General features: G+C 47.3%; 1 pseudogene across 1 annotated transcript in view; it reads left to right on the plus strand.

The window, feature by feature from the left end:
* Positions 1-18,086, plus strand: part of LOC311170551 (general transcription and DNA repair factor IIH helicase/translocase subunit XPB-like) — a 29,057-nt pseudogene extending 10,971 nt beyond the window's left edge. The window contains exons 12-16 of the transcript in view: positions 7,374-7,470; positions 9,484-9,601; positions 12,326-12,443; positions 15,754-15,906; positions 17,955-18,086. The product of the transcript in view is annotated as a general transcription and DNA repair factor IIH helicase/translocase subunit XPB-like (transcript). The remainder of the gene's footprint in view (positions 1-7,373; positions 7,471-9,483; positions 9,602-12,325; positions 12,444-15,753; positions 15,907-17,954) is intronic.
* The last annotated feature ends 1,324 nt before the right edge of the window (positions 18,087-19,410 follow it).

A 19,410-nucleotide genomic window follows, 5' to 3' on the forward strand; every position in this document is an offset into this window, starting at 1 on the left:
GGCAAGACAGGAATAGGTGGTTGGATTCAGAGGTTAGCACATACAGAAAAGGGAGCGTGGTCATTCCAGTCCTGGGGAGCAGGGCCTGGAGTTGTGCTGTTCTGGTGGGGAGTACAGGGCAGGTTTTCTATGATCCAGCAGGCCGGGTACAGGAGTGTAGGGTAAAGAAAATGTCAGGCTTTTCTGCCCTTCCGCCATCAGGATAGATGATGGATCCTTGTCCTGAATGTATGCCTGATGGCGGGCGCCTGGAATAGGGTGTGGGCATAGGCAGATGGGATTCAGCTGAGCTAAGACTGTGCTTTTAAGGGCGGCGTCACGGGGGGACACGAGCAGCAGCAGCAGCAGTAGAAGCCAAAGCCGAAGCAGAAGCCGAGAAGCAGCAGAACGAACGCCAGAGAGTCCAGATAGAGTGGAGACTTGCTGGGGGCTGGGAGGCCTGCCAGCCTCCCAGCCCCCCAGCCAGCACCCCTGCCTGCCATATGCCTGGTGAACCCCAAATAAAAAACCTGCAAAACTACTGAGGACTCTGACTCCTCCTTTACCCGGTCTGCATGGGATCAGGAAAACCTGCACCGTGTCCAGTCCTGCCCTTACAATTGGCGTAAGTCGGCAAGATCCATGTAGACGGGTATTGGAGCCCTCCGAAGACCTGGAGGGACTAAGGAGAACAGACTGCCTGTGACGACGCTGGAGGCGCCATGGCGGCACAAAAGTTGGATACGGTCCGGAGCTGTGGGACGAGACCTCGCATGGAGGAGACACCCGAGAGGACCAGCCAACGACATCGGAAAGGACCAGCCAATGACACCGGAAAGGACCAGCCAACGACACTGGAAAGGACCAGCCAATAACCCCTGAGGCAGCAGGCTGTTGCTGAAGCAGGGAGAGGCCAATGGACTTCAACTGATGGACATGGACTGATAAACTTGGACTGGCAATCCTGCCAGAAGGCGGAGGACCTTGCAGGTTGATATGTTTTGGGACCCTGGGGGTGGAACAGTTTTGTTTGTAAACCCCAGGAGATGGGAATCTAGGGGTGGCCAGTGGGCCTAGATGGCCAAAAGCAGCCTGTGTATGCCCAGCAGCCAGGTGGAGGAGAAAAGCCAACTAAGAAAGCAAAAGCTGGTACTGATCATAAGTTGAGAAGCCCTGAGTGGCTGTTAAGCAGCCTGGGTATGCTGAAGAACTGTGAGTCTCGTAAAATGACCTGTGGGTGATGCCCTGCTCATTCTTGAGCGAGGGTGAGGAGCTGAGGAACCTGTCCTTGGGGGACGGGTGGGGAATGTGGCTTGGGGTGGAGCCCAAGCCGAATGCAAAGTTTGGATCCCCAACCCAGGTGCTTGTGCAGTGGGTTGGCTTGAGTGCAGGGGTCTGTGAGTCGCATTGGTGGCCATGAAGGCCGAGTGTTGGAGCGACTGCAGACAGAAACCCTGAGGGTTGGCGATTACCCCCAACAGAATAAAATTGCCAATCCCAGAGCTAGTGCATCCTGGGGGTGGATGCTGTGTGTGCCTTGTGGCCAAGACTACAGCCAGAGAAGGCCAGGAAGCCTGACGGCTCCTGGTGTGTTATAGCAGATGCCGTGTGTGATTTCCCCTCCCTCGTATGAGCAGTGCCTTCGGCAGCAGATTTGGTGGCTCATCTGCTGGTACCAATAATTGTCTTTTGCACTTGGTTGGTGCCCTGCCTGGACTTATTTGTGTTCTGTTGTATTTTGTTATATTGTATTTTGTTATTTGGTGTATTTGCTTTTGTGGGCTATGGCTGCATTGTTTGTTTGCTTAGAAAATTGTATATATATGTATAGACTGTATGGCAGAAAACCCTGAGGGGGTGGACTGTAGGGTAAAGAAAATGTCAGGCTTTTCTGCCCTTCCGCCATCAGGATAGATGATGGATCCTTGTCCTGAATGCATGCCTGATGGCGGGCACCTGGAATAGGGTGTGGGCATAGGCAGATGGGATTCAGCTGAGCTAAGACTGCTTTTAAGGGCGGCGTCACGGGGGGGGGGGGGGGGGACGCGAGCAGCAGCAGCAGCAGCAGCCGCCGCCCCAGCCAGCAGCAGTAGAAGCCGAAGCCGAAGCAGAAGCCGAGAAGCAGCAGAACGAACGCCAGAGAGTCCAGATAGAGTGAAGACTTGCTGGGGGCTGGGAGGCCTGCCAGCCTCCCAGCCCCCCAGCCAGCACCCCTGCCTGCCATATGCCTGGTGAACCCCAAATAAAAAACCTGCAAAACTACTGAGGACTCTGACTCCTCCTTTACCCGGTCTGCATGGGATCAGGAAAACCTGCACTGTGCCCAGTCCGGCCCTTACAAGGAGGAATCCTGGAACCCTCGGTGGCTTTGCAGGCTTTTATTGGGATTTACCAGGCACATGGCAGGCAGGGGTGCTGGGGGGCCAGGAGGCTGGCAGTCCTCCCAGCCCCCAGCAAATCCTCACTCTATCTGGGCTCTCTGGTGTTCTCTCTGCTTCTCCTCCTCTTCTCTCAGCTTCTCTTCGTTCCTGGCTTCTTCTCGCGTCCCCGTGACACCGCCCTTTAAAAGCCCAGTCTTAGCCCAGGTGAATCCCATCTACATATGCCCACACCCTACTCCAGGTGCTGCCATCAGGCATGCATTCAGGACAGCAGGGTTCCGTCATCTAGCCTAAAGGTGGGAGGGCAGAAAAGCCTGATACTTTTTACCTTACCCTACAGGAGCCAAGGTGGATATGAGAGGGTGTTTGGAGTTTCAGGCCGAGTGAATGCTCCGGGTGAAGTTGGGGTTAGACTGTGTGGGTCAAGGACCAGGAAGGCAGGGGAGACTAGGCCAGCATCTCACATATCATCCAGCATCTAGAAAGCGTTTCAGGAACACCCATCTGAATCCTCACCAGCTCATAGCTCCACCCAGTACCTGTTGTTTAAGACCTGGTGTAGGGTAAGGAAAAATGTCAGGCTTTTCTGCCCTCCTGCCGTCAGGATAGATGATGGATCCTTGCGCTCCTGAATGCATGCCTGATGGCGGGCACCTGGAATAGGGTGTGGGCATAGGTAGATGGGATTCACCTGGGCTAAGACTGTGCTTTTAAGGGCGCATCACAGGGATGCCAGCAGAAGCCGAAGAGAAGCCAAGAGAGAAGCAAAGAAGCAGAAGCAGAAGCAGAGAATGCCAGAGAGCCCAGAGAGAGTGTGGATTTGCTGGGGGCTGGGAGGACTGCCAGCCTCCTGGCCCCCCGGCACCCCTGCCTGCCGTGTACCTGGTAATCCCAATAAAAGCCTGCAAAACCACTGAGGACTCTGACTCCTCCTTTACCCCTTCTGCATGGGATCAGAAAACCTGCACCATGTCCAGTCCTGCCCTTTTCACCTGGCTATTGCAAATTCTCTGCCAAGTTCCTCCTAGTGATGCAGGGCTGTAGGTACTGTGAGTTAGCAGATGGTAAGGTCCTTTTTAAAAGATTTATTTATTTATGCATACAAGAGCTGGGGTACAGGCCAGAGGTCTGAGAGGGGTGAGAGGATCCACCAGCGACAGAGCGGGGAACAGAACAGGCAGACTGACTGAAATACACTGCTGAGGGAAGCAGCGGGCGAGACAGGAGAGGTCTGCTGCGCTATGTGGGTTGCTCCCTAGCCAGCCAGGGATTGAACTCGTGCTGCAGAGTCTGTGGACTGCTTCATAGTGTGGTGCTTAACCCCTTGCGCCACCAGGGAGGCCCTAAAGGCAGACCCTTTTGATTCTTTTCTATATTTACTTACATATTTCTAAGAGGTACCTTATATAGTAATTTCTTGGTGAATAATTGGAGAAATTGCCTATTAACTTTCTACTATGGGAAATGCGGATTTAGGTCTCTTGTGTATGCTGCCCCTACCCCCTTCCCCATCTTATTTTGAATCTATATATGTGTATATGTAGATTCAAACCACGTAGTGTATGCTTAGTTTTTTTTTTGTTTTTTTTTTTTGTTTTTTTTTTGCTGGTGCTAATCATTGCCTTCTCGCTGCTTTTGCTGAGTTTTCAGTACACTTACTTACTCCTCTCCACAGTCGCGCCGCTATAGTCTCCCACTCAGTTGCATCAGCCCTGTCAGGTAATTTTTCAGTTCTCTTTTTTCTTACTTTCCCTAGTGGGATCCCTACCAGTACGTCATCCTCCTGCTCTGGCCTGCATGCGCTTGAGGATGAGAGCCACCCAGCTGTCATCTTTGGGCTTCCCTCTGACATCACCCCGTGTATTCCCTGTGCCTCTCCCCAGAATTACAGCCCATTCCATATTTCAAGTTTCTGTTTCTTTGTTACTCCTTTCAGTGGAACATATCCTTTTCCTGAGAGAACTTAAGTAGGAGGAACATTTTGTAAGACTTTGCTTACAGATGTCTTTATTTAAACTCACCTTTGATGCTCTTCACATCGTATACATCTTTTACCCTTTACAGACTCACCCTTGACTAGTACTTTGCACCTGAGAACATTTGAGGACTCAGTTCAGGACTTCCAGCGCAGCTGTCGGAAGTCTAGTGCCCTCCTGAGTCTTCTTCTTGTGATCTGTTGTGATGGTGATGTGTTTTCCTTCTCTCACGAAGCTTTTAGGATCCTTTTTTTGAAATTTCAAAACATTATGTTTCGTGTGATCTTTTTTCTTTCCTTATGTTGGGCACTTAATAGACCCTTTTCATCTAGAAATTCATGTCCTTCATTTTTGAGAACTTTCATATTTCCTGTTATTCAGCTTTTGTTTTCCTTGTTCTCTTTTGCATCCTTACTGGGCAGGTGTTAGATCTTCTGAACAGCATTCTGATTTTCTTTCTTCCCCCCTTTTTTATTCCTTTGTCTTCCAATCCATCTGTTAAAGCTTTTGCTACTTTCCAAGAGTTCTTTGTTGACAGTTATTTTTATTTCATGAGTACATTGTCTTCTCTGAGGCTAATAAAGCTTTTGGCCCTTCTTTGGTTCCTGAAGAGTTTCTCTTTTCAAGTTTTTTTGCTTTGATTGTTTCTCCTCTGTATTCAGAGCACTTCTTCTGATGTTCGGTATTAGCTGTATCTTCTTGTTCAAAAGTCTGTCACTGAAAAACTGATTAGTTTCTCTGAATAGCTTGGTGGGTTTGCTGGCCTCTGGACCTTACCACAGCATGATTGGGCCGGGACCAATCTACTTTGTTAGAGGTTACTGAATGCCTGCTATTTTTAGGTCTTTTCTCTTGAGCTTGACAGTTTCTCTAGAGAAGGAACCTTCTGGTCTCCTGGTTACCAGTACAGGAGGGAGAAGTAAATCTCCTTCACCCTTCACTTGTAGTGTTTGCTTTTGCTCTCAGCTCTTCTTAAGGTCTCTAAGTATAGGAGACATTCAGAATCTAGAGTCTTATGACAGGTGGGAGGAGAGACTGCCTGGTCAGCTTGCAACTCCTATTGTCTTGAGTCTTGTGAGTTTGTGTCCTTTATCACATTAGTGTCTACTTGCGAGGGGCAGCAAAACAATGCATGCATTTACTTTGCCATTTTAATAGCCATCTTCCCTCTCTGTTCATCTGTCCATTCTAGTACTCCTTCCAGATTCTCCCTTGTGCCTGCCTTGAGTGGCCTCATTGACACCAACATGCAAACACACCTGGGGCTTGTGGTTGTGGCTTTCTGAGTATCTGCCTTGTTTGGACCTTGATTTTCTGGCTCAGTAGGGGGGCAAGGCTGTGCTTCCTCGTGGATGATAGAATTATGGCTACAACTTTTAATTATTGGTACCTCTAGCCTCTAAATGCTCAAAGTGCTTTTGTCTGTCTTGATTTCTTGCTGTAAAATGTGTCTCTGGCATTGCTCTATTCCATAACTTGGGACTGTTGCGGGAAGTCTTTGAGTCTGCATGAGGAGAGTAGGTGTCACTAAGCACTTTGCAGGAGATGCTATGAGTAATTTGTTAGTCCATGAGACTTGGAGCCAGACACACTGTATTTGAGTCCAGCTCCTCTCTTTTGCTGTGTGTCCCAGGGAAAGTTGTTTACATCTTTGGACCTCATTTTGCTCTTCTTTCACTTGAAGCTCTTAACCACCTCAGAGAATTCTTGTGTCTGGCATCTGGTAGGTGTTCATCAGATGCTAGGTTCTCTTTCTGAAGGAAGGTTATACTTCTGTTTTGTTTTTTTGTGTGTGGGGAGCTTTCAGAAACAGAGAGCTTACCCTTGCGTGAGGACTTTTTCTTGTGGATGGAGGAGGCGGGAAGGACCCACCTAAGACCTGGGTGTTGGGAGAGAGGCTGTTCTGGGCCTTCCCGGCCATTTTTACAGCATGATGCACAGAAAGGGTCACACTCGTGCTGTGCACTGGACGGCCAGATGACAGGTAAGGCAGCTGGTGGTTGGTGTGACCAGAGGCCTTCAGTATGAGGTGTCCAACTGACCCAGGCTTCACTCCCCCATAGGCAGGGGCTTTGCTTTCTCTGGCACACCCATCACCATTTCGTTGTTACTCGCTGATAGCGCTGTGTTGCAAAGTGCTGTGTGGAGTGTCGAGAGTGGTGCTTCCTGATTCTCCCGGGCACGGCCTTGGAGCAGCTTGGGACAGCCACACTCAGGGGCAGCCTCCTCGGGTTCCTGACCCGCAGCTCCCTGTGCATTAAATGGGAACATGAAACTACCTTTTACCCTTTTAAGGAACATTGAAGGGAATGGGTGGGTTTTTTTTTTAACCCCCAATGTAATATCCAGCTCAGTGCTTCATGTGGGTGGGTCCTGTGTACCTGGGAGCTGTCCTCATTCTTATTCTTGTCACTCATACTTCTGCTCCTTGGGAAGACATGGAAACCGCTCACCAGATCACTTGAGAAGAGTAGAGGCGTGACATGGCCAGATGCCAACAGCTTGCAATCAGTGAGATAGATAGGGTGGTGCTCCTTGGCAGAGAAGTGGAAGTTAAAGAGAAGTTTTTGGAGCGGGGTGTGACAGTAGGTCAGTGGAAAAAGACTGAAAGGGGCTCTTCTCCATCCTGCCCTTTTCTTGGAGAATGCCTTTGTCATTAGGAAATAATTGCTTCTGAACTTCTGTTTGCATATAGCATTGTTTGCTTCACCACTCCCATGGGGCTTGAAGGAATCCTTGAAGGGGGTCCTCCTTATGTGGGGACTAATCTTTGAGCAGGAGATCTTGAGACCGAAATGAGTTAGGAGGAAGCCCGAAGGGACTACTCACCTGAAGTTGATCCTGGGAAAGGGGCGGCGTGTGTCTTTTGGCAGGGGCTGGGGGAGAGTCTGTAGCCACTCATTTTTACAGGTCTCCTCCTGATATTCTTGCCTGACAGAGAAAATTCTTGCAGGAGCTCTCTTCCCCTCTGACATGATTTCTGGATATTTATGGAGTAACACTGTGGTTTTCCTATCACTGCTTTGCTCCTTTCTAGACCCTATATCTATGGCCCTACATCTCAGGGAGAAAGGATGCGTATTCTCCAGAATTTCAAGCACAATCCCAAAATCAACACCATCTTCATATCCAAGGTATGTGTGGCATGCAGGGTGTGGTGAGGCCCTCAGAAGCCCATGGCCTGGGGGACACTGCATGATTCTGGACAGTGAGTTGGTATTTTGTTGTAGGAACGCCACGCGTCAGTTTTAATGTCTTATGGGTAATATATAAAGTCTGCTTTTGGAATTTAGGAATTTTAAGTCATGAGTCTTTATACAGTGTGTAAGGTCAGGAACAGGACACAGTGCAGGTTTTCTGATCCCATGCAGACCGGGTAAAGGAGGAGTCAGAGTCCGCAGTGGTTTTGCAGGTTTTTATTGGGGTTCAGCGGGTATGTGGCAGGAAGGGGTGCTGGGGGGCTCGGCGTCTGGCAGGCCTCCCAGCCCCCACCAAATCCTCAATCTATCTGGGCTCTCTGGTGATCTCGGCTTCTCTTCGGCTTCTGCTGCTGCGTTCTCAGCTGTGACACCGCCCTTAAAAGCAGTCTTAGCGCAGGTGTACCCACTTCAGGTGCCCGCCATCAGGCATGCATTCAGGATCACAGGGTTCCCTCATCTATCCTGATGGCAGGAGGGCAGAAAAGCCTGATACCTTTTACCTTACCCTACACAGTGGAAAAAAATCCATTACCTACTCTGGCAAGGTGCTCTTTGTGGGCTTGGAGAATCCTTTGGTCACGGCAGCCTTTGTTCTGCTCCTGGTGTGCTTAGTGGTGGGTGCTATGAGCACAGTATAAACTCCTGTAGGTCACTCAGTGATGATTTTTTTTAATTTATTTTATTTATACAAGAACTGGGGTACAGGCCAGATGTGCAGGAGGGTGAGAGGATTCACCAGAGACAGAGTGGGGAACAGAACAGGCAGAATGACCGAAATACACTGCAGAGGGGAGCAGCGGGTGTGACAGGAGAGGTCTGCTGCATCCTGCGGGTTGCTCTGCAGCTGGCGGGGATGCAACTGGCACTGCGGAAGCTGCGGGCAGCTTCACAGCGCTGTGCTCAACTGTCTGTGCCACCAGGGAGGCCCACTCAGTGATGATTTTGATCTGCACTTAGAAGCGATGGCCCAGCAATTTCGAACATTCATATTTGTATAAACCCAAAGTCCAAAGGAAGATTTACCTATGAAGTGTCATAAGCACTAAATTTGGTGTCTGTGACTGGGAACCTTGATGGTAGGAACTCACCAGCTAAATTGGCTTTTCTGAGGCAGAATCCAGCACCAGCAGTCTCTCCCTGTAGGGTAAGATAAAAGGTATCAGGCTTTTCTGCCCTCCCGCCATTAGGATAGATGACAGAACCCTGCGGTCCTGAACGCATGCCTGATGGCAGGCACCTGGAGTAGGGTGTGTACATAGGTAGATAGGATTCGATTGGGCTTTTAAGGGCGGCATCACGGGGACGCCAGCAGAAGTGGAAGAAAAGCTGAAAGAGAAGCTGAGAGAGAAGCAAGAGAAGCAGAAGCAAGAGAAGCAGAAGCAGAGAGAACGCCAGAGAGCCCAGATAGAGTGAAGATTTGCTGGGGGGCTGGGAGGACTGCCAGTCTCCCGGCCCCCCAGCACTCCTGCCTGCCCTGTACCCGCTAAATCCCAATAAAGACCTGCAAAAAACCACTGAGTACTCTGACTCCTCCTTTACCCAGTCTGCATGGGATCAGAAAACCTGCTCAGTGGTCATTCCTGCCCTACACTCCACCAGACCATTTGTCCTTCATGTGCCGCTGTTCTTAGTAGCCACCACTTAAGAGTATGGGTGATTTTGTACAGACCTCTATCTGTAACAAGAAATGAGAATCTCTCATAAAGAGGCTCTGTTGATAGGATCACTGGCTGTGGGTTGCTGACCTGGGGTCCTAGGGCTTCCTTGGGACAGCTCTCAGGAGAGGTCGTTACAGGTTCTGCAGGCCTCCCTGCATCCAAAGTACCCAAAGAGAGGAGGGTAGTCATTGTTTTCCTGTATTATTTATTTAAACTTGAGGTTGGCTGATTTTTTTTCTTTTTTTTTTTCCATATATGAAAACCTTCCCTCACTGCTGTATTTCTGTAGGTGGGTGGCACGTCGTTTGATCTGCCAGAAGCAAATGTCCTCATTCAGATATCATCTCATGGTGGCTCCCGGCGGCAGGAGGCGCAGAGGCTTGGGCGAGTACTCTGAGTGAAAAAAGGTAATGGTGGTCATCTCCCTTTGGCCTGGGAAGTCTCCTTTCAGACAGGCTGCTTGTGTTCTTATGGCAAGCTTGTGTTCCGGGGTGAGGTGGCCTGCAAGGAGCAAGGTCTTCCTGCCCCTGGTTACTTCTCATGCCCTCCGGGTGACTCTATGAGTGGTTATTCTGGCAGCTGTTTGGAATTCACACAGATGTTCTTTAACCTGAACAGTTGTGTCGGTCGACAGGAGGTGCCAGGAATCAGTGCTTAATGTTGTAGAAATAGAAGGGAGGACAAAATTGTCTCCTGGCCTCAACTCAGAAATAAGGGAAGGTCTTGGTAGGCGTAGCATAGGGAGCCAGCAGACTGACACCTCACTTGGAACCTTGTAGAATGCTGCCGTGGATGGTAGCATGCAGCAGTATGAGCTCAGTGATCGAGAACACAACAGGGAAGGCATCTTCTTGACACCTGTGGTAAAAGAGCCTGAGCCCCTATCATGGGGCTGTGGTAGAAACTGGCATTGCTGCTGAGATGGCCATGGCTCTTTTGGACCCCTCAGGCCCTATGACAGGGACACAGACCCTGTCCTCAAGGAATTCACTTACCTTAGCACGTGGATTGCGAGGGTGTTTGAAGAGGACAAGGTTAGTGGACATCTGTTGGAATTATGTTATATTCAAGTATGCTTAAGAGGCACCTGATTGGTTGTTAGAGACCAGGCATTTTGATAGAAATAGCATGGACTTGGGCACCAGATCAGCCATGCCACCTTGGGCAGTTGAATCTCCCTGCTGAACATTTGCTTTGCCATCCAGAGTAGGAACAGCAGTACTATCTTGCAGGAAAAAGACTTACACAACAGAATATAGTAGGCTGTTGGGGAAATTGTAGCTTTTCTAAACTGACAAGAATATAATCTGATAAGTGTATGTGATGCTATTCATTACTTATTCTTTACTCTTCATCATAAGAAAAAGAAAACCTAATTTGAAAGTTTCTTTGGATTTAATTAAAGTGTTGTCTTTACTATAAGCTATTTTATTGCTTTCTTTGCATCTCTGAGCTCCTATAAGACTAAGAAACAGTTGGATCCAGAGGCAGTACACAGATACTTAACCTACTAACATTTGAATGGTGAAACAGAACTATTCAGATTTTCCAGAAGGATTAGGTTTTATAGTTATTATTTCCTGTCCTACTTTCTGTGATAATGCTCTTCTAGAATTCTCTTATTCTAGAATTTCTTGGGGATTTTTTTTTCTTTTTTTTCTTTAATATTTATTCATTTATTTATACAAGCGCTGGGTACAGTCAGAAGTGCGGGAGGGTGAGAGAATTCACCAGAGCCAGAGCGGGGAGCAGAGCAGGCAGACTGACGAAATACACTGCTGAGGGGAGCAGTGGGCGCGGCAGGAGAGGTCTGCGCGCCATGTGGGACCCTCGCTGGTGGCCGGGGATGGAACCGGCACTGCAGAGGCTGCGGGCAGCCTCGCAGCCCAGCGCTCAACCACTGAGCCACTGGGGAGGCCCATGTTTTTTTTTTCTTTAAGCCCCTTTATTGAGATATAATTCACATACCATACAACTGATCCATTTAAAGTATATAATTCAGTAGTTTTTAGTATATTCACAAATTTGTATAATCATAACCAAATCTGTGTTTAGAATATTGTCATTACCACAATAAAGAGATCCTTAGCTATTAACAGTAACTCTCATTTTTCTGTTGCCTCCCAGTCTGCAACTCCAGGTAGACACAAATCTGCTTTTGTTGTTATAAACATGACTGTTCTAGACATTTCATATGTATCGAATTATATAATTTGGGCATTTTATGAGTGGCTTTTTTCACTTAGTGTACATGTTTTCAAAAGGATTATACAAAAGGATTGTTGTTCTTTTTTAATGCTGAATAATAATTCTACTGCATGGACATAACACTACCCATTCATCTGTTGATGGACATTGAATTGTTTCCATTTTTAGGGCTCTTGGAATAATGCTGTTACGAAAATTTTGTATGGATATATGCTTTCAGTTCTCTTGGGTATGTGTCTAGGAGTAGAATTGTTAGCTCACATGGTAGCTTTACATTTTTCATTTAGAGAATCTGCCAGACTGTTTTTAAAGCTGCTGCACCATTTCACATGCTCACCAGTAATGTATTATGAGGCTTCCAATTTTTCCACATTCTTGACACTTATAGTAATCTGTCTTTATTGTAGCCATCCTAGTGGGTGCCAAGTGGTGTCTTGTTGCGGTTTTGGTTTATATTTCCCTGGTTATTGATGTGGAACTCTTTGTCCTTATTGTTGATTTTTATATTTACTTTGGAGAAACATCTGCTCAGATCCTTTGGTCTTTTTATGTTTGTGTTATTTGTCTTCACTACTTGAAATATACAGGTTTATTAAGCTGCAGGGCTAGGATTTAAACCCAAATTTCCTGGATGTCAGAGCTAGTGACCATTTTGTTCCATTTTCCCTGGTAATGTAATATTTTTTTTTACAAATACACATCCCTTATCAGAAGTATGCTTTGTATATTTTTCTCCAATCTATGGTCTTTTCATTTTCTTGATGGTGTCCTTTGAAGCACTGAAGTACTTAATTTTGATGATGTCCTCATGCAGGGTTAGGATGATCACTCCCTGACACGAAACTCTCCAACTGCAAGACATGTTTTTGCCTTTACTTTCTACCTTAACAACAGCTGATACCCTGTTTCCTGCCTCTTCTCAGGGATGGTTGCAGAGGAATACAAAGCTTCTTTTACTCACTGGTGTCCCAGGATACACAGGAGATGGCTTACTCAACTAAGCGTCAGAGATTCTTGGTAGATCAGGGGTATAGCTTTAAGGTATGGATCCATTTTGGTCTCTTGTCAGAGAGGAGCCAAGGCTTATTTTGTACCCAGGCCTCCAGAAGTGGGGGCCACTGGCATGGGACAGAGCTCAGGCAGACGCTGGAGACTGCTAAAACTGATGTGTGGTGGTGCCGGTAGCAGGGAGGTTTGAGGGACAGTATCATGCAGGACACCTGCCTGCCCCCAGCTTCTCAGAGTGACTAGTCAGAGAATGGGACCTTAGAAGCACAAGGCATGGAATTTCTGCTTCTTGACTTTTTACCGTTGTGAAAAGATGGTTGGTTAGATGTTGGTGGAAAGCATGCCTGCCTTAAGCAAAATAATTTAGGGGAAATACAAACACCACATGATTTTACTCATATGTGAAAGAAAAAAAGCAAAGGGACAAGCCAAGCTGAACCGAAACAAACCCTTGGATTCTGATTGTATAATTGATTCTTAGATTCTGACCTCATAACCGAGGTTTCTAGAGGGGACCTGGGAGGTGAAAGCAAAGGGGGGAGGGAGTTAAGTGGCCTGCAGTGGAGGTTTTTTGGGACTTTGGTGGTGGGTGAGGTTTGATTACACACACGAGGAGGTATGAACTTGTACTGGTAAAACATACACGTAAGCTTATGTTACCTCAGTTTAAATTTAAATAAAGGTGCCTGCCTCAGAGGACTTGAAATGCTAAGGAGCTGTGGCTGTCACTATACTTTTTAGGGGTGGCCATTCCAGGCGCCTAAAGAGTCAGCCGGTGTTAGTGGGCCTCTAATGACACCAGATCCTCCATATCCAAGTCAGGTGTTTGTATATTTTGGGAGATTCTAAAGTTTTCGACTGACTTTCATTTTCTTTCGCATATGGTTTATTTCCTGTTGACTTGTATAGTAAGTTTGTGTCAGGATTTAGTGTCCCAAAGGGTTTTTGATTGTGAAACTGGGTGGAGGGTGCCAGAAGCAGGAAACTGCTTTTAGCCGGAAAAAGTAACACTTTTCATACTTTTTGCGGTAGGACAGATTTTTGAAAGATTTGCATTGTGACCTTTCTGTCTCTTTATCAAAGGCACGTGCTGACAGCATCATCAGAGCTCAGGCAGGCACCGGAGCTCTGATGCTGACCTCCCGACTCCTGGGACAGTCAGTGCAAGAGAAGCACTGAGTTAGGAATAGCTCTGGATTCTCCAAAATGTGTACTCGACAAAGACGGCACCCAGCGTGTACTCCCCTTTTCCTTCTATGCCTCCAGTGCTGATTGCTGAAAGTGGCAGGATTGGAGTTCCCAGAATCATCATCATCCTGGCATTCCAGGAGGGTGATCAAGCCAAGACAGATGTGTCCTATATTTGTCCTTCTGAATGTGGCCACCTGAAGAACTCTGCTCAGTTCCTTACTGCTAGGAGCTTTCTTTAATTAAAATTATGAGGGGAGTCTGGCAAGAGGGTGGCAGAGTGAAGGTGTTGGGCTTGCCTTCTTCAAATGAGGACAGCAAAACTGATGTAAAACGAACCCAGAAGACCTCTGAGAGAAAAACTGACTAGCATCATACACAGTAAGAGCATCGACCCAACAGAAAGGGGTAGGAAAAACCTCATGTGAGCCCTGTTTAGAGTGATAAGAGGGCGGGACAATCCCCAAGAGATGGAAGTAGCTCCTGTGCAGCACCCTACAGTTGTTGATTCAGATACTTGCCAACATCAGGGCTCCTAAGGTCTGGTACTGCATTGAACAAGGGGGTGTGTGAGTGGTAGTCAGGATGGATGGTGCATTGCAGGAGAGTTGGGGATGAGGGAACAGAGTGAGGACTCCTGACTTGAGTCTAAGGCTCATACAGAGCACTGTAGCCTGACTCAGGTCAGAGCGCCTGCATTCCCTATGAAGAGGCTAATGAAGCCCGTTCTGGGGTATCTAGATCACCTGAGGCCCCCACAAAGGAATGCGTCACCCCTGGAGGTGATCCTTTGATGCCTGTTGCCCCACTGGTCTTCTGTATCTTCTGCCCCTCACTGGTGCCAGTCCCCTGACTAAAACAGCAGCGGGAAGTTTGTTCCTACTGAAACCCATACAAAATCAAAAATGAGGAGGCAGAAAAACACAGTCCAAATGCCAGAACGAAAGATCCCTGAGAAGAGCCTTGATTCAGTGGAGATGCAGAGCATGACGGAAAGGGAATTCAAGGTAACAGTCCTGGCAATGCCGATGGGACTTTAAAAACAAACAAACAAACACCCAGAGTACAAAACAACACCAGAATAAGGATAATGAAAATAGGAGGCAGCTCCATTCGGAAGTAATGGAGTTAAGAAACACGATAGCTGATTTTAAAAATACAATGCAGGGCCTCACCAGCCAACAGAAGCAACAGAAAGGATTGATGATGAGCTTGAAAACACAGTGTTGGAGGACACAAGAACTCGATAGAGTGAAAAAAGAGTGAGGAAAGGAAAACAGGGTAAGCTTTCTGGGACAACTTAAAAAGAAATAATATCTGTGTGCCAGGGCTCCCAGAAGGGGAAGTGAAAGAGAAAGGCATAGAAACCCTGTCCTGAGAAGATGCGGTGCACACACCACGCAGTAGTGCATTGCCGTAAGAAAGGATGGAGGGAATTTGAGAGAGTTCTGTGCAGCACAGTAAATCAGAAGGGTGAAAACAAAGTATTAGACATTCACAAAACAAAGTTCAACTGTGAAATACTTAAAGAAATAGTAGACATCAGTAAACCTTCTGCAGTTGAGAGGGAGGGAAAGGGACAAGAGGACACAAGGGACGGGGGGTGGTGGTGGTGGTAAAATCTTGAGGAAAAACCAGAGGAATAGGTAGGCTTTCTTCTAAGTTGTCTCCAGAGAATTCTCGGTTGTGTTGTATCTTGCTCTTGTGACTCCATTCTTGACAGCTTGTCCTGTGCGAGTGCTCCTTGCTGCTTGAAGCTCTGGGCACCAAACTCTGGAGGTTGAAAGTCCTCAGAGAGTGGAAACTGCCCCTGAGTATTTGCTCCCTCCCTTACCTAGTACAAGATGGGGAACTACCAGGATGGGCGTTTTAAAATTGCTAATATTTTTCTTTGTCTTCTGTAAGTGATTATTTGGCTGCTCTGTGTTAGAAGCCAATTTCTCTCTATTTGCTTTGCAGTTACCTCTTAAGCTTCCTGTTAACGGAAGTTGCTGGAGCTGGTCTCTGGAATGCCCAGTCAGAGCTCTCCCTTGCTAGCCACCTGCCCAGCTTTGCCTATAGGAATGAAGTGATCCTAGCATGCCAACCCAGGAGAAGGCTGAGCCAAAAGAGTACAAAGAAAAGTGGACTCAGCCTGCTGGTTTTGACTTTGTAGGTGATCACAAAGCTTGCTGGCATGGAGGAGGAAGAATTGGCATTCTCAACAAAAGAAGAGCAACAGCAGCTTTTACAAAAAGTCTTGGCATCCACAGACCTGGATGCTGAGGAAGAGGTGGTGGCAGGAGAATTTAGTTCCAGATCCAGCCAGGTGAGTGAGTGGGTGAGGCTCCAGTGTCTTACTCCTAAGGGACAGAATTCTTAGACACATACACAGAGGCACATTACATTGTATGTGCTTGTGCAGTCTTTTGAAGAGCGAATAATGGAAGCAGATATGACCCCAGGCTTTCATAAGGGTGGCTTTGGGTTGGAATATGATGGGACTGGGGCCTTCGGCAAGTTGGTTCGTTGAACTCTGATTTTGTCCTCAGTAATAGAACTGAATTTTCCAACTTGTGATGGAGATCTGAGGCTCAACTCATATTGCAGATTCAATGCTTTTGGGGGAAAATTTAAGAGTTCTCACTAAGTATTCTTTAGATACTTAGTGAATGCCCTACTGTGTGCTGGTGTTAGGTCACAACCTTGGGAGAATTCCAGGCATGATGTGAAACCAGCCCCTGTACAAGGAGGATAGGGAGAGACTGATGAAAAGGGCCAGCCTCTCCAGAGTGTTAGTGGTAGTTTTCATAACCAAGGAAACTGACTTAAGTGATTTGATTTGGATGGCTGGAAAACACGTTTTCCACCCCCACCTCCCAAATCTTCAAGGTTTACATAGAGACTTTAACTGGGTTTAGTCAAGTACACCACCTGGATGGTCTCAGCATCACTACCTCGAGGCTGTGTCCTGGGAGGAGTTTCTTGGAGAGGGGAAGGCAAAGAAATGTACATTGTAAAGACAGTGGAGACAAAGGAGACTCCACTTCCCTGCTTCCGGCTCCTGGTCAAAGACAGTCCATTCTCTCAGTTGCCTTTTCCAACGTACAGGCAAATACAACATGTAACATGTAATAATTAAAAATCATAGGCAGTTATCTCAGGTCCATTCAGAGAGACAAGTACAGTTTAGGCAGGTCCTTTTGAAACTAAATCTATGTTCGAGCCAAGAAGGGTGCAATGACTGTAACGGGGAGAGAAGGAAGGAGTGTCACCAGGACAGGTCCTCCCTCTCCAGCTGGAGGCTTTTCTTCCCCTGAGTGGGTGGGCAGCTGGATCGCCCTCTGGACAATCTTCAAAGAAATCCCAGGGAACCTTTCTGTCTCTGGTCAATCCCTCTGCTGGGGCCAAGCTCTGGTTTTTTTTTTTTTTAGTTTTTTTTTTTTAAATAGAGGCATGTTTATTTATTTATTTGTTTGTTTGTTTGTTTGTTTATACATGCACTGGGTACAGTCAGAAAGTCAGAAGCGCGGGAGGGTGAGAGAATTCACCAGAGCCAGAGGGGGGAGCAGAGCAGGCAGAAGGACCGAAGTACACTGCTGAGGGGAGCAGCGGGCAGCAGGAGAGGTCTGCGCGCCATGTGGGACCCTCCTCCGGTGGCCGGGGAGCAGCCGGGGATTGAAACGGCGCCGAGGCCGCGGGCAGCTTCGTAACCCAGCACTCAACCGCTGCGCCACCAGGGAGGCCCTAGGGCCAAGCTCTTAAAGTCCTTTCCCAGTGCCTGCTCCATCCTTCCTTGTGACCAGTGCACTGTAATGCCTGGCTCCAAGTCAGAACCTGATGTGTGCTCTGTGGGCCATCTATGTTGGGGGATAACCCTTTTACAGATGAGTTCATTAAGGTACAGGCAGACTGTATTTACCAAGGTCACCCAGTGAGAGGCAGGGTCAAGATCCACATCCAGGACTTTCTGCTCTCCAGTTGATTCAAAGCCTTATGATGGAGTTGAGGGGCATTTTGAGAGACTATTAAAAATGCTGTTCAGAAATTGTGGAGAGGCCGGGTAGTACTATAGCTAAAAACGAAATCTGAAGCCCTACTGCCTGGGTTCAAGGCCCAGGTCTTTAATAGCTTTGTGCTCTTGTATTAGTTACTTAATCTTTCTGTGCCTCAGTTTCCTCCTCGTTAAGATGAGAATTATTGTGAGGATTAGAAGAGTTAATATGTGTAGACTGCTTAACGTGATACCTGGAACATAGTAAAAGGTCAGTAAATGTTTTTAAAATGTAGTTTATTAAACTTGTAAATGTTATAAAACTTATAAATATTATAAAAAGAGTTTCTTTCCTCTTGAAAACTAACAGTGGGCTCCCACAGGTGTCTCGGCACTTTGGCACCATGAGCTCCATGTCGGGAGCTGATGACACAGTGTACATGGAGTACCACTCATCACGGAACAAGACTTTCACTAAGCATGTGTACCCGCTTTTCAAGCGCTTCAGGAAATGACACCCTTGAGGCCAGGCAGGTGAAGGCATGGTTGTGGGCACCAACTTGGGAAAGGGATTTTCACTTCCCACATCCAAGTTCTTCCTTTGAGCACCGCCCAGACAGGTCTAGATTCAGTATCTGGTGTCTGTAGTGAAGAAAGTACACCCGGAGTTTGAGTGTCTTCATGGGTCATCTAGATTTAAAAAAGGTAAGGGACTATTTTTTTTTGGTCTTTTCATACTTGTTGAAGAAGGGGTTATTTCTGTATATAAAAATTTGTAGTATTTGAATATAAATGTTCTCCTGAATAAATAGAAATAGAACACTGAACCGCTCTGCATTTTAGATCTTAGGTCTTGTCATGGGCATGAGTTAGGTGTAGATGACAAAGCTTCATCAAGGCCCCACTTTGTAGCAGGCACAAAAGTGTAAGATGGGGCCACACACTCAGGTTAGAGAAAATGTGCCTAGTGGTAATCCAGTGTTGTGGTAACGGCTGGGAGCTTAGGGTGGGTGGCCCAGCTCTGGGGAAGAGCCTGTGCAGTTTGTAGAGCTGTGCAGTCGCTGTTTAGTGCAGGTGGATTCCATTGCAGCACCCACCGCATGGACATCCTCTAGGTCACCTATAGGCTGTCACCTGCTTAGGAAGCCATGGTACATGCAGCTGCTTGATAGTTCATCTGCTCTGAGAGAACATGGTCCCTTATTTATCTTTGAAAGTACATTTTAGATATTGCTGATAGACGAGATTCCCCTTCTACGAGCAGCATAGAAGTCTTGGGTCATTTGTAACTAGTTCTTTTATTCTAAAAATGCCCTTGGGCTTCTTTTTCTCTTGTTGCTGGTATGAAAGGAAGCGTGTTAAGCAGGTAGGATTTCTCCATATAAGAAAGGCATACACAGGCAGAGGTCATGAATAAGACCTTGCTCTCTGGGTAGGCGGCTTTATTCTAAAAGGCAGCAGTGTTCACACTTGGGGAGTGTTAAAAACCTGTGCTAACTCAGGACTCTAAATTTGGACTCCCACCTACCCCCCCAACCCCAGCAGCTCAGCAACAGCATTCCATATTATAACATCATTGCACCTATGTGGCTGATCCATGTGACAGCCACAAACCAGTCCTGGGGAGAAGACTGTCCCTTTTGTTAGGGGTGCTTGGAAGCAAGAGCCACCTTCCCTAACCTTCTGAACAGTGATTGGTATAGATAGGCAGCTCACTGCATAGTCCCTATAAACCCTGCAGATGTACCTGAGCACCCAAACCCGAGGCCTGTGCTTAGACACACATGTCCTAAAGTCTGCAGACCTGCCTAACACTTACCCTAATGGGCTGGCACCCAG

Source organism: Talpa europaea (assembly GCF_964194135.1).
Source record: "Talpa europaea genome assembly, chromosome: 5".
In the NCBI taxonomy this organism is placed as follows: domain Eukaryota; kingdom Metazoa; phylum Chordata; class Mammalia; order Eulipotyphla; family Talpidae; genus Talpa; species Talpa europaea.